Below are 15,848 nucleotides of genomic sequence, written 5' to 3' on the forward strand. Positions count from 1 at the left end.
GGGCAGATTAGAAGTTAAGGTGGGATGGAGGTGCAGGTCTGGGCAGATTAGAAGTAGAGGTGGGATGGAGGTGCAGGTCTGGGCAGATTAGAAGTAGAGGTGGGATGGAGGTGCAGGTCTGGGCAGATTAGAAGTAGAGGTGGGATGGAGGTGCAGGTCTGGGCAGAGGAGAAGTAGAGGTGGGATGGAGGTGCAGGTCTGGGCAGATTAGAAGTAGAGGTGGGATGGAGGTGCAGGTCTGGGCAGATTAGAAGTAGAGGTGGGATGGAGGTGCAGGTCTGGGCAGAGGAGAAGTAGAGGTGGGATGGAGGTGCAGGTCTGGGCAGAGGAGAAGTAGAGGTGGGATGGAGGTGCAGGTCTGGGCAGATTAGAAGAAGAGGTGGGATGGAGGTGCAGGTCTGGGCAGAGGAGAAGTAGAGGTGGGATGGAGGTGCAGGTCTGGGCAGAGGAGAAGTAGAGGTGGGATGGAGGTGCAGGTCTGGGCAGATTAGAAGTAGAGGTGGGCTGGAGGTGCAGGTCTGGGCAGAGGAGAAGTAGAGGTGGGATGGAGGTGCAGGTCTGGGCAGATTAGAAGTAGAGGTGGGATGGAGGTGCAGGTCTGGGCAGAGGAGAAGTAGAGGTGGGATGGAGGTGCAGGTCTGGGCAGATTAGAAGTAGAGGTGGGATGGAGGTGCAGGTCTGGGCAGAGGAGAAGTAGAGGTGGGATGGAGGTGCAGGTCTGGGCAGATTAGAAGTAGAGGTGGGATGGAGGTGCAGGTCTGGGCAGATTAGAAGAAGAGGTGGGATGGAGGTGCAGGTCTGGGCAGATTAGAAGTAGAGGTGGGATGGAGGCAGGTCTGGGCAGAGGAGAAGTAGAGGTGGGATGGAGGTGCAGGTCTGGGCAGAGGAGAAGTAGAGGTGGGATGGAGGTGCAGGTCTGGGCAGATTAGAAGTAGAGGTGGGATGGAGGTGCAGGTCTGGGCAGATTAGAAGTAGAGGTGGGATGGAGGTGCAGGTCTGGGCAGATTAGAAGTAGAGGTGGGATGGAGGTGCAGGTCTGGGCAGATTAGAAGTAGCGGTGGGATGGAGGTGCAGGTCTGGGCAGAGGAGAAGTAGAGGTGGGATGGAGGTGCAGGTCTGGGCAGAGGAGAAGTAGAGGTGGGATGGAGGTGCAGGTCTGGGCAGATTAGAAGTAGAGGTGCAGGTCTGGGCAGAGGAGAAGTAGAGGTGGGATGGAGGTGCAGGTCTGGGCAGATTAGAAGTAGAGGTGGGATGGAGGTGCAGGTCTGGGCAGATTAGAAGTAGAGGTGGGATGGAGGTGCAGGTCTGGGCAGATTAGAAGTAGAGGTGGGATGGAGGTGCAGGTCTGGGCAGATTAGAAGTAGAGGTGGGATGGAGGTGCAGGTCTGGGCAGATTAGAAGTAGAGGTGGGATGGAGGTGCAGGTCTGGGCAGAGGAGAAGAAGAGGTGGGATGGAGGTGCAGGTCTGGGCAGATTAGAAGTAGAGGTGGGATGGAGGTGCAGGTCTGGGCAGATTAGAAGTAGAGGTGGGATGGAGGTGCAGGTCTGGGCAGATTAGAAGTAGAGGTGGGATGGAGGTGCAGGTCTGGGCAGATTAGAAGTAGAGGTGGGATGGAGGTGCAGGTCTGGGCAGAGGAGAAGTAGAGGTGGGATGGAGGTGCAGGTCTGGGCAGATTAGAAGTAGAGGTGGGATGGAGGTGCAGGTCTGGGCAGATTAGAAGTAGAGGTGGGATGGAGGTGCAGGTCTGGGCAGAGGAGAAGTAGAGGTGGGATGGAGGTGCAGGTCTGGGCAGAGGAGAAGTAGAGGTGGGATGGAGGTGCAGGTCTGGGCAGATTAGAAGAAGAGGTGGGATGGAGGTGCAGGTCTGGGCAGAGGAGAAGTAGAGGTGGGATGGAGGTGCAGGTCTGGGCAGAGGAGAAGTAGAGGTGGGATGGAGGTGCAGGTCTGGGCAGATTAGAAGTAGAGGTGGGATGGAGGTGCAGGTCTGGGCAGAGGAGAAGTAGAGGTGGGATGGAGGTGCAGGTCTGGGCAGATTAGAAGTAGAGGTGGGATGGAGGTGCAGGTCTGGGCAGAGGAGAAGTAGAGGTGGGATGGAGGTGCAGGTCTGGGCAGAGGAGAAGTAGAGGTGGGATGGAGGTGCAGGTCTGGGCAGATTAGAAGTAGAGGTGGGATGGAGGTGCAGGTCTGGGCAGATTAGAAGTAGAGGTGGGATGGAGGTGCAGGTCTGGGCAGATTAGAAGTAGAGGTGGGATGGAGGTGCAGGTCTGGGCAGAGGAGAAGAAGAGGTGGGATGGAGGTGCAGGTCTGGGCAGATTAGAAGTAGAGGTGGGATGGAGGTGCAGGTCTGGGCAGATTAGAAGTAGAGGTGGGATGGAGGTGCAGGTCTGGGCAGATTAGAAGTAGAGGTGGGATGGAGGTGCAGGTCTGGGCAGATTAGAAGAAGAGGTGGGATGGAGGTGCAGGTCTGGGCAGATTAGAAGCAGAGGTGGGATGGAGGTGCAGGTCTGGGCAGAGGAGAAGTAGAGGTGGGATGGAGGTGCAGGTCTGGGCAGAGGAGAAGTAGAGGTGGGATGGAGGTGCAGGTCTGGGCAGATTAGAAGTAGAGGTGGGATGGAGGTGCAGGTCTGGGCAGATTAGAAGTAGAGGTGGGATGGAGGTGCAGGTCTGGGCAGATTAGAAGTAGAGGTGGGATGGAGGTGCAGGTCTGGGCAGAGGAGAAGTAGCGGTGGGATGGAGGTGCAGGTCTGGGCAGAGGAGAAGTAGAGGTGGGATGGAGGGCAGGTCTGGGCAGAGGAGAAGTAGAGGTGGGATGGAGGTGCAGGTCTGGGCAGATTAGAAGTAGAGGTGCAGGTCTGGGCAGAGGAGAAGTAGAGGTGGGATGGAGGTGCAGGTCTGGGCAGATTAGAAGTAGAGGTGGGATGGAGGTGCAGGTCTGGGCAGATTAGAAGTAGAGGTGGGATGGAGGTGCAGGTCTGGGCAGATTAGAAGTAGAGGTGGGATGGAGGTGCAGGTCTGGGCAGATTAGAAGTAGAGGTGGGATGGAGGCAGGTCTGGGCAGATTAGAAGTAGAGGTGGGATGGAGGTGCAGGTCTGGGCAGAGGAGAAGAAGAGGTGGGATGGAGGTGCAGGTCTGGGCAGATTAGAAGTAGAGGTGGGATGGAGGTGCAGGTCTGGGCAGATTAGAAGTAGAGGTGGGATGGAGGTGCAGGTCTGGGCAGATTAGAAGTAGAGGTGGGATGGAGGTGCAGGTCTGGGCAGATTAGAAGTAGAGGTGGGATGGAGGTGCAGGTCTGGGCAGAGGAGAAGTAGAGGTGGGATGGAGGTGCAGGTCTGGGCAGATTAGAAGTAGAGGTGGGATGGAGGTGCAGGTCTGGGCAGATTAGAAGTAGAGGTGGGATGGAGGTGCAGGTCTGGGCAGAGGAGAAGTAGAGGTGGGATGGAGGTGCAGGTCTGGGCAGATTAGAAGTAGAGGTGGGATGGAGGTGCTGGTCTGGGCAGATTAGAAGTAGAGGTGGGATGGAGGTGCAGGTCTGGGCAGAGGAGAAGTAGAGGTGGGATGGAGGTGCAGGTCTGGGCAGATTAGAAGTAGAGGTGGGATGGAGGTGCTGGTCTGGGCAGATTAGAAGTAGAGGTGGGATGGAGGTGCTGGTCTGGGCAGATTAGAAGTAGAGGTGGGATGGAGGTGCAGGTCTGGGCAGAGGAGAAGTAGAGGTGGGATGGAGGTGCAGGTCTGGGCAGATTGGAAGTAGAGGTGGGATGGAGGTGCAGGTCTGGGCAGATTAGAAGTAGAGGTGGGATGGAGGTGCAGGTCTGGGCAGATTAGAAGTAGAGGTGGGATGGAGGTGCAGGTCTGGGCAGAGGAGAAGTAGAGGTGGGATGGAGGTGCAGGTCTGGGCAGAGGAGAAGTAGCGGTGGGATGGAGGTGCAGGTATGGGCTGAGGAGAAGTAGAGGTGGGATGGAGGTGCAGGTCTGGGCAGAGGAGAAGTAGAGGTGGGATGGAGGTGCAGGTCTGGGCAGAGGAGAAGTAGAGGTGGGATGGAGGTGCAGGTCTGGGCAGATTAGAAGTAGAGGTGGGATGGAGGTGCAGGTCTGGGCAGATTAGAAGTAGAGGTGGGATGGAGGTGCAGGTCTGGGCAGATTAGAAGTAGAGGTGGGATGGAGGTGCAGGTCTGGGCAGAGGAGAAGTAGAGGTGGGATGGAGGTGCAGGTCTGGGCAGATTAGAAGTAGAGGTGGGATGGAGGTGCAGGTCTGGGCAGATTAGAAGTAGAGGTGGGATGGAGGTGCAGGTCTGGGCTGAGGAGAAGTAGAGGTGGGATGGAGGTGCAGGTCTGGGCAGATTAGAAGTAGAGGTGGGATGGAGGTGCAGGTCTGGGCAGATTAGAAGTAGAGGTGGGATGGAGGTGCAGGTCTGGGCAGATTAGAAGTAGAGGTGGGATGGAGGTGCATGTCTGGGCAGATTAGAAGTAGAGGTGGGATGGAGGTGCAGGTCTGGGCAGATTAGAAGTAGAGGTGGGATGGAGGTGCAGGTCTGGGCAGAGGAGAAGTAGAGGTGGGATGGAGGTGCAGGTCTGGGCAGAGGAGAAGTAGAGGTGGGATGGAGGTGCAGGTCTGGGCAGATTAGAAGTAGAGGTGGGATGGAGGTGCAGGTCTGGGCAGATTAGAAGTAGAGGTGGGATGGAGGTGCAGGTCTGGGCAGATTAGAAGTAGAGGTGGGATGGAGGTGCAGGTCTGGGCAGATTAGAAGTAGAGGTGGGATGGAGGTGCAGGTCTGGGCAGAGGAGAAGTAGAGGTGGGATGGAGGTGCAGGTCTGGGCAGATTAGAAGTAGAGGTGGGATGGAGGTGCAGGTCTGGGCAGATTAGAAGTAGAGGTGGGATGGAGGTGCAGGTCTGGGCTGAGGAGAAGTAGAGGTGGGATGGAGGTGCAGGTCTGGGCTGAGGAGAAGTAGAGGTGGGATGGAGGTGCTGGTCTGGGCAGATTAGAAGTAGAGGTGGGATGGAGGTGCAGGTCTGGGCAGAGGAGAAGTAGAGGTGGGATGGAGGTGCAGGTCTGGGCTGAGGAGAAGTAGAGGTGGGATGGAGGTGCAGGTCTGGGCAGATTAGAAGTAGAGGTGGGATGGAGGTGCAGGTCTGGGCAGATTAGAAGTAGCGGTTTTGGGGAGCATGTTAAAAGAAAATGTAATTTACGTTTTTTTTGCGTGTGTGTTTATTTTTTTTTATTACCCTGCTCCAAACCTTAACCCTTAACCCTTAACCCTTAACCCTTAGCTGAAACATTCAATATGAAATGCCTAAACTCAACCATCGAAATTTGGCGTTCGTGGGCTGACGTCGGATTCTGAATTGAGACCGTGCGAGCTTGTTGAAGGGTCAGTGTGACACACACACACACACACACTTAGCCTACCTTTCCGTCTGTCACACGCAAAAGTAAAATCCACTCACAGACGTCCAGTCCTCCAATCAATTAGTAATAGGCAAACACATCCCGTAAAGCTCTACTAATAACATATGATATCTTGTCACTAAATAATGTTTGACATTGTCATTCTCAACGATCAAACTGTTATATTCTGATAGAGATCAGACACCTAAAAACAAACAGAAACGTTCCCAGACCTCAACGTCGCGACCTTTGGTTTCAGTTTGCTGTTCTTTTAATCCTTCCATATTCCGGTGAAATCTGTTTTCAATCTGTTGAAAAAAATATCATAAAAAGTCCCGGAAAGTTGATCCTGTTCGTTCCCACGTTAAACCGAGCCAGATGTTGTTTCCCTGCGCGACGCTTCAACGATGACATCAATTCACCCTCCCTGCGCGCACTGAACAGAGCGACTGAATGAGCGGACTGCACGAGGCAAGTCCGGTACGTTTTGAGTGAGCATGGAGAGTATTCAACCCGGAGGAGGAGAAAAGTATGGATGAGGAGGGGAGGGGAGAGGTAGGGAGAGGAGGGGAGAGGAGAGGAGAGGAGGGGAGGGGAGAGGAGGGGAGGGGAGGGGGGAGGGGAGGGGAGGGGAGGGGAGAGGAGAGGAGGGGAGGGGAGGGGAGGGGAGAGGAGAGGAGAGGAGAGGAGAGGAGAGGAGAGGAGAGGAGAGGAGAGGAGAGGAGAGGGGAGGGAGAGGAGAGGAGGGGAGGGGAGGGGGGAGAGGAGGGGAGGGGAGGGGAGGGGAGAGGAGAGGAGAGGAGAGGAGAGGAGAGGAGAGGAGAGGAGAGGAGGGGAGGGGAGAGGAGGGGAGGGGAGGGGAGGGAGAGGAGGGGAGGGGAGGGGAGGGGAGAGGAGGGGAGGGAGGGGAGGGGAGGGGAGGGGAGGGGAGGGGAGAGGGAGAGGAGAGGAGAGGAGGGGAGGGGAGGGGAGGGGAGAGGGAGGAGGGGAGGAGGGAGGGGAGGGGAGGGGGGGAGGGGAGGGGAGGGGAGAGGAGAGGAGAGGAGAGGAGAGGAGGGGAGGGGAGGGGAGAGGAGAGGAGAGGAGAGGAGAGGAGAGGAGAGGAGAGGAGAGGAGAGGAGGAGTTGAATGCATTTCAGTTGGACAACTGACTAGGTATCCCCCTTTCCCTTTCCCAGTGCATTTGCAAAGTTTTAGACTGATCTAATGAACCATTGCATTTCTGTTCAAATTTTTGTATCAAGTCTTCCCAAATGTGACTAGTTGGTTTATTAATACGTTTTCAAGTTCATAACTGTGCACTCTCCTCAAACAATACCATAGTATTATTTCACTGTAACAGCTACTGTAAATTGGACAGTGCAGTTAGATTAACAAGAATTTAAACTTTCTTTCTTCAGGATTGGTGGGTTCCCCCCGTGGGACGGTTGAGCTAATGTTATATATATTTTATATATACGATTAGCATGAGGTTGTAAGCAACAAGAACATTTCCCAGGACATAGACATGTCTTATATTAGCAGAAAGCTGTTGTTAAGGTCTTGGACCTCTCTGATGAACATCGCCCATTCTGTAGTTAGTTGGGCCCACCAGTATTTGGACAAAGCTCTTGAAGCTAGTTTCTCGTTGCTGTAATAATTGCTTGTAGATATTTATTTATTTAGATTTTCAAAGGTCATGTACCTGTGATAGCGAAACACTGTCCTCTACATTACTCCAACTTTCTCTAACTTTAGCGTGGCATGATGGTAGCAACGTAGGCTAATGATAGTAGGCTAACGCTGGTACTCCACACAATTCCAGGCAGCATAGCTCGCCGTGCCAATGGAAACAGCAACAAAACAGCAGAGATTTACACAGACACAAGGCCGGGACTATCCTAGCCACAAGGGCTAACCGCGTCGCAGGCTGTGTTCGAACTGTCAATACAACATGGCTAGCTTGATAGCTAACAGCTAGGCTAGCTGCCTCACCAAGCAGCGGCTCTTCAGACTTTAGGCTACAGCATTATCCCAGGAAAGCTAATAGCGGTCCCAGAAACTGAGGCGGGATCCAAAGGAAACAGGCGGCGTAGTAAACAAACGTTTATCAAGGACACATTTTTTCAGAAAATAAACTAAACAACAAACCAAGCTCTCTCTCTCTCTCTCTCTCTCTCTCTCTCTCTCTCTCTCTCTCTCTCTCTCTCTCCACCAGTCTCTCTCTCTCTCTCTCTCTCTCTCTCTCTCTCTCTCTCTCTCTCTCTCTCTCTCTCTCTCTCTCTCTCTCTCTCACACACAGACACACACACAGAGACACACACAGACACACACACAGAGACACACACAGAGACACACACAGAGACACACACAGAGACACACACACAGAGACACACACACAGAGACACACACACAGACACACAGAGACACACAGAGAGTAATAGAATAATTATTGATTTAAACAGACAGTAGTTCCAAACACACACACACTCACACACACACACAGAAATGCATACACACACACACAGGCAAACAAACACACACACACGCACCCGAACACACACACAGACAAACACACACACACAGTATTTGACGGTGACAGATTATGACATCTCATCGCTATGACGTCTGAAAACCAGCTGAGTGGATTACCTTTGACAGATCTGACATGATGTTTCACACACACACACACACACACACACACACACACACACACACACACACACACACACACACACACACACACACACACACACACACACACACACACACACACACACACACACACCCTGTTCCCAAAAACTCCAAGGATCCATGCCGAAATGCCTAAAGCCCTGTAGCACTCTGTCATCATGAAGTGGTTAGAAAGGCTGGTCACATCAACTCCATCATCCCAGACACTCATAGATCCATAGACATCAACTCCATCATCCCAGACACTCATAGATCCATAGACATCAACTCCATCATCCCAGACACTCATAGATCCATAGACATCAACTCCATCATCCCAGACACTCATAGATCCATAGACATCAACTCCATCATCCCAGACACTCATAGATCCATAGACATCAACTCCATCATCCCAGACACTCATAGATCCATAGACATCAACTCCATCATCCCAGACACTCATAGACAATCTAAAACGCACGCCGCTTTCACCCACCGAGATAAATTAAATTACATGAATTAACATCACGATTACAGTAATGCAACCTCCATGTAAATGTGCCGGGTTTTAACGAAGCGCTCGTTTGCCATTGGGTGGGTAAAGGCCTTTACACAAACTCACTAAAACAATACAACCTACCAATACTTTACATCCAATAATATATAATTCTAACAACAACAACACCATCATCAACTGTCGTCTGGCGCATGAAGAACCACAGACAACTCATGTGTTTGGATAGATTTGAGCCATGTTTTCAATTTAAATTTAAAATTACAATAATCGGTGCAGCTTCTCTAGTCCAATGGCATTGCATTCCAGTATATTATAGCTTTAACAGAGCAGACTGATTGGGCGATTTTACTGTGTAGAAAAGGGACAACGCAATCCCCTCTAGTTACTGGCCTTGGAGGTGCTTTCCTTGAGCATGATAGGCCGGCATAGAGGTGGAGGGGCAAGACCATGCAGGATCTTAAAGACAAGTCTTGCATCTACATGCTGCTTAAAGCTACCGGTGAGTGTACAGTAATGTCTGAAATCTGAAAACATGGTCTGGAAAAGTGGTACATGGGACCATAGAAACAGTGTCTGATAAAGAATGATGATAAAATATTACATCCATAGATAATGTCGTCCAATTGGTTCATGTTCCACGGTAATTGGTGTCAATGGATCTCGTTATCCTGGAACTTTATTTCTATTTATAACTTCATGATATAAACATGGAATATTGTTCGTAAGTTTCCATAAAATGATATATTAAGGGTAATGCAAAAGTTACTTATCATTTTGAACAGGTGATTGTAGTTCAATGAACATGTATATTGTATCCAAGCAATTGGAGAAAAAAAATAAAAATTATAATTTGTTGTACGTTTTGTGTCTACAGTTTTGAAAAATGACATTTGAATTGTTCTGAGATTAGTGATTGTAAAAAAACTATAACTTGTGTGGGGCAAGCAAGTGGGAGATCATTTATATAGATGGTAAACAGAAGAGGGCATAATATTGACCCTTGTGGGACCCCAATGTTATAGTGAAGAGAGTCCGACTGAGTGTCCCCCCAAACAAACCCTTTGACAGTCGGACTCGTGATTCACAGTATCAAAGACCTTGTTAACTATGGGGTCGGTGTCCCTAAACCAGGACAGTTTGTATAGGAGGACCTCCTGATTCACAGTATCAAAGACCTTTTTAACTATGGGGTCGGTGTCCCTAAACCAGGACAGTTTGGATAGGAGGACCTCGTGATTCACAGTATCAAAGACCTTGTTAACTATGGGATCAGTGTCCCTAAACCAGGACAGTTTGGATAGGAGGACCTCGTGATTCACAGTATCAAAGACCTTTTTAACTATGGGATTTTTAGGTAGACCAGCTGACCTCCCAGGTACTGTTTTCTATTATATAAATATACTGAATAAGAATATAAACGCAACAATTTCAACGATTTTACAGAGTTACAGTTCATATGAGGAAATCAGTCAATTATAATACATTGATTAGGCCCTAATCTACAGATTTCATATGACTGGACAGGGGCACAGCCGTGGGTGGGCCTGGGAGGGCACCTAACTGGGCAGGGGCACAGCCGTGGGTGGGCCTGGGAGGGCACCTAACTGGGCAGGGGCACAGCCGTGGGTGGGCCTGGGAGGGCACATGACTGGGCAGGGGCACAGCCGTGGGTGGGCCTGGGAGGGCACATGACTGGGCAGGGGCACAGCCGTGGGTGGGCCTGGGAGGGCACATGACTGGGCAGGGGCACAGCCGTGGGTGGGCCTGGGAGGGCACATGACTGGGCAGGTGTACAGCCGTGGGTGGGCCTGGGAGGGCACATGACTGGGCAGGGGCACAGCCGTGGGTGGGCCTGGGAGGGCACATGACTGGGCAGGTGTACAGCCGTGGGTGGGCCTGGGAGGGCACATGACTGGGCAGGTGTACAGCCGTGGGTGGGCCTGGGAGGGCACATGATGTGCTGATACTACTATGTGCTGATACTACTATGGGCTGATACTACTATGTGCTGATACTACTATGTGCTGATACTACTATGGGCTGATACTACTATGGGCTGATACTACTATGTGCTGATACTACTATGGGCTGATACTACTATGTGCTGATACTACTATGTGCTGATACTACTATGGGCTGATACTACTATGGGCTGATACTACTATGTGCTGATACTACTATGTGCTGATACTACTATGGGCTGATACTACTATGTGCTGATACTACTATGTGCTGATACTACTATGGGCTGATACTACTATGTGCTGATACTACTATGGGCCGATACTACTATGTGCTGATACTACTATGTGCTGATACTACTATGGGCTGATACTACTATACTATGGCCGATACTACTATGTGCCGATACTACTATGTGCCGATACTACTATGGGCCGATACTACTATGGGCTGATACTACTATGTGCTGATACTACTATGGGCCGATACTACTATGGGCTGATACTACTATGGGCTGATACTACTATGGGCTGATACTACTATGGGGCTGATACTACTATGGGCTGATACTACTATGGGCTGATACTACTATGTGCTGATACTACTATGGCTGATACTACTATGTGCTGATACTACTATGGGCTGATACTACTATGTGCTGATACTACTACTACTATGGGCTGATACTACTATGTGCTGATACTACTATGTGCTGATACTACTATGTGCTGATACTACTATGGGCTGATACTACTATGGGCTGATACTACTATGTGCTGATACTACTATGGGCTGATACTACTATGGGCTGATACTACTATGGGCTGATACTACTATGTGCTGATACTACTATGGGCTGATACTACTATGGGCTGATACTACTACTATGGGCTGATACTACTATGGGCTGATACTACTATGTGCTGATACTACTATGTGCTGATACTACTATGGGCTGATACTACTATGGGCTGATACTACTATGTGCTGATACTACTATGGGCTGATACTACTATGGGCTGATACTACTATGTGCTGATACTACTATGTGCTGATACTACTATGTGCTGATACTACTATGGGCTGATACTACTATGGGCTGATACTACTATGTGCTGATACTACTATGGGCTGATACTACTATGGGCGATACTACTATGGGCTGATACTACTACGGGCTGATACTACTATGGGCTGATACTACTATGTGCTGATACTACTATGGGCTGATACTACTATGGGCTGATACTACTATGTGCTGATACTACTATGTGCTGATACTACTATGGGCTGATACTACTATGTGCTGATACTACTATGTGCTGATACTACTATGGGCTGATACTACTATGTGCTGATACTACTATGGGCCGATACTACTATGTGCTGATACTACTATGTGCTGATACTACTATGGGCTGATACTACTATGGGCCGATACTACTATGGGCTGATACTACTATGTGCCGATACTACTATGGGCCGATACTACTATGGGCGATACTACTATGGGCGATACTACTATGGGCCGATACTACTATGGGCTGATACTACTATGTGCTGATACTACTATGGGCTGATACTACTATGGGCTGATACTACTATGGGCTGATACTACTATGGGCTGATACTACTATGTGCTGATAATACTATGGGCTGATACTACTATGTGCTGATACTACTATGGGCTGATACTACTATGTGCTGATACTACTATGGGCTGATACTACTATGTGCTGATACTACTATGTGCTGATACTACTATGTGCTGATACTACTATGGGCTGATACTACTATGGGCTGATACTACTATGTGCTGATACTACTATGGGCTGATACTACTATGGGCTGATACTACTATGTGCTGATACTACTATGGGCTGATACTACTATGTGCTGATACTACTATGGGCTGATACTACTATGTGCTGATACTACTATGGGCTGATACTACTACGGGCTGATACTACTATGGGCTGATACTACTATGTGCTGATACTACTATGGGCTGATACTACTATGGGCTGATACTACTATGTGCTGATACTACTAAGTGCTGATACTACTATGGGCTGATACTACTATGTGCTGATACTACTATGTGCCGATACTACTATATGGGCCGATACTACTATGTGCCGATACTACTATGGGCCGATACTACTATGTGCCGATACTACTATGTGCTGATACTACTATGGGCTGATACTACTATGGGCCGATACTACTATGTGCTGATACTACTATGTGCTGATACTACTATGGGCTGATACTACTATGGGCTGATACGCCTATGGGCTGATACTACTATGGGCTGATACTACTATGTGCTGATACTACTATGGGCTGATACTACTATGGGCTGATACTACTATGGGCTGATACTACTATGGGCTGATACTACTATGGGCTGATACTACTATGTGCTGATACTACTATGGGCTGATACTACTATGGGCTGATACTACTATGTGCTGATACTACTATGGGCTGATACTACTATGTGCTGATACTACTATGGGCTGATACTACTATGGGCTGATACTACTATGGGCTGATACTACTATGTGCTGATACTACTATGTGCTGATACTACTATGGGCTGATACTACTATGTGCTGATACTACTATGGGCCGATACTACTATGTGCTGATACTACTATGTGCTGATACTACTATGGGCTGATACTACTATGGGCCGATACTACTATGTGCTGATACTACTATGTGCTGATACTACTATGGGCTGATACTACTATGGGCTGATACTACTATGTGCTGATACTACTATGTGCTGATACTACTATGGGCTGATACTACTATGGGCTGATACTACTATGGGCTGATACTACTATGTGCTGATACTACTATGTGCTGATACTACTATGGGCTGATACTACTATGGGCTGATACTACTATGGGCTGATACTACTATGGACTGATACTACTATGGGCTGATACTACTATGGGCTGATACTACTATGGGCTGATACTACTATGGGCTGATACTACTATGGGCTGATACTACTATGTGCTGATACTACTATGGGCTGATACTACTATGGGCTGATACTACTATGTGCTGATACTACTATGGGCTGATACTACTATGTGCTGATACTACTATGGGCTGATACTACTATGGGCTGATACTACTATGGGCTGATACTACTATGTGCTGATACTACTATGTGCTGATACTACTATGGGCTGATACTACTATGTGCTGATACTACTATGGGCCGATACTACTATGTGCTGATACTACTATGTGCTGATACTACTATGGGGTGATACTACTATGGGCCGATACTACTATGTGCTGATACTACTATGTGCTGATACTACTATGGGCTGATACTACTATGGGCCGATACTACTATGTGCCGATACTACTATGTGCCGATACTACTATGGGCTGATACTACTATGGCCCGATACTACTATGGGCTGATACTACTATGGGCTGATACTACTATGTGCTGATACTACTATGGGCTGATACTACTATGGGCTGATACTACTATGGGCTGATACTACTATGGACTGATACTACTATGGGCTGATACTACTATGGGCTGATACTACTATGGGCTGATACTACTATGGGCTGATACTACTACGGGCTGATACTACTATGTGCTGATACTACTATGTGCTGATACTACTATGGGCTGATACTACTATGGGCTGATACTACTATGGGCCGATACTACTATGGGCTGATACTACTATGGGCTGATACTACTATGGGCTGATACTACTATGGACTGATACTACTATGGGCTGATACTACTATGGGCTGATACTACTATGGGCTGATACTACTATGGGCTGATACTACTATGGGCTGATACTACTACGGGCTGATACTACTATGTGCTGATACTACTATGTGCTGATACTACTATGGGCTGATACTACTATGGGCTGATACTACTATGGGCCGATACTACTATGGGCTGATACTACTATGGGCCGATACTACTATGGGCTGATACTACTACGGGCTGATACTACTATGGGCTGATACTACTATGGGCTGATACTACTATGTGCTGATACTACTATGGGCTGATACTACTATGGGCTGATACTACTATGGGCCGATACTACTATGTGCTGATACTACTATGTGCTGATACTACTATGGGGTGATACTACTATGGGCCGATACTACTATGTGCTGATACTACTATGTGCTGATACTACTATGGGCTGATACTACTATGGGCCGATACTACTATGTGCCGATACTACTATGTGCCGATACTACTATGGGCCGATACTACTATGGCCCGATACTACTATGGGCCGATACTACTATGGGCTGATACTACTATGTGCTGATACTACTATGGGCTGATACTACTATGGGCTGATACTACTATGGGCTGATACTACTATGGGCTGATACTACTATGTGCTGATACTACTATGGGCTGATACTACTATGTGCTGATACTACTATGGGCTGATACTACTATGTGCTGATACTACTATGGGCTGATACTACTATGTGCTGATACTACTATGTGCTGATACTACTATGTGCTGATACTACTATGGGCTGATACTACTATGGGCTGATACTACTATGTGCTGATACTACTATGGGCTGATACTACTATGGGCTGATACTACTATGTGCTGATACTACTATGGGCTGATACTACTATGTGCTGATACTACTATGGGCTGATACTACTATGTGCTGATACTACTATGGGCTGATACTACTACGGGCTGATACTACTATGGGCTGATACTACTATGTGCTGATACTACTATGGGCTGATACTACTATGGGCTGATACTACTATGTGCTGATACTACTATGTGCTGATACTACTATGGGCTGATACTACTATGTGCTGATACTACTATGGACTGATACTACTATGGGCTGATACTACTATGTGCTGATACTACTATGGGCTGATACTACTATGTGCCGATACTACTATGTGCCGATACTACTATGTGCTGATACTACTATGGGCTGATACTACTATGGGCCGATACTACTATGTGCTGATACTACTATGTGCTGATACTACTATGGGCTGATACTACTATGGGCTGATACTACTATGGGCTGATACTACTATGGGCTGATACTACTATGTGCTGATACTACTATGGGCTGATACTACTATGGGCTGATACTACTATGGGCTGATACTACTATGTGCTGATACTACTATGGGCTGATACTACTATGTGCTGATACTACTATGGGCTGATACTACTATGTGCTGATACTACTATGTGCTGATACTACTATGTGCTGATACTACTATGGGCTGATACTACTATGGGCTGAT

This window comes from Oncorhynchus keta, chromosome 13 (genome assembly GCF_023373465.1).
Source record: "Oncorhynchus keta strain PuntledgeMale-10-30-2019 chromosome 13, Oket_V2, whole genome shotgun sequence".
NCBI classification, from domain to species: Eukaryota; Metazoa; Chordata; class Actinopteri; order Salmoniformes; family Salmonidae; genus Oncorhynchus; species Oncorhynchus keta.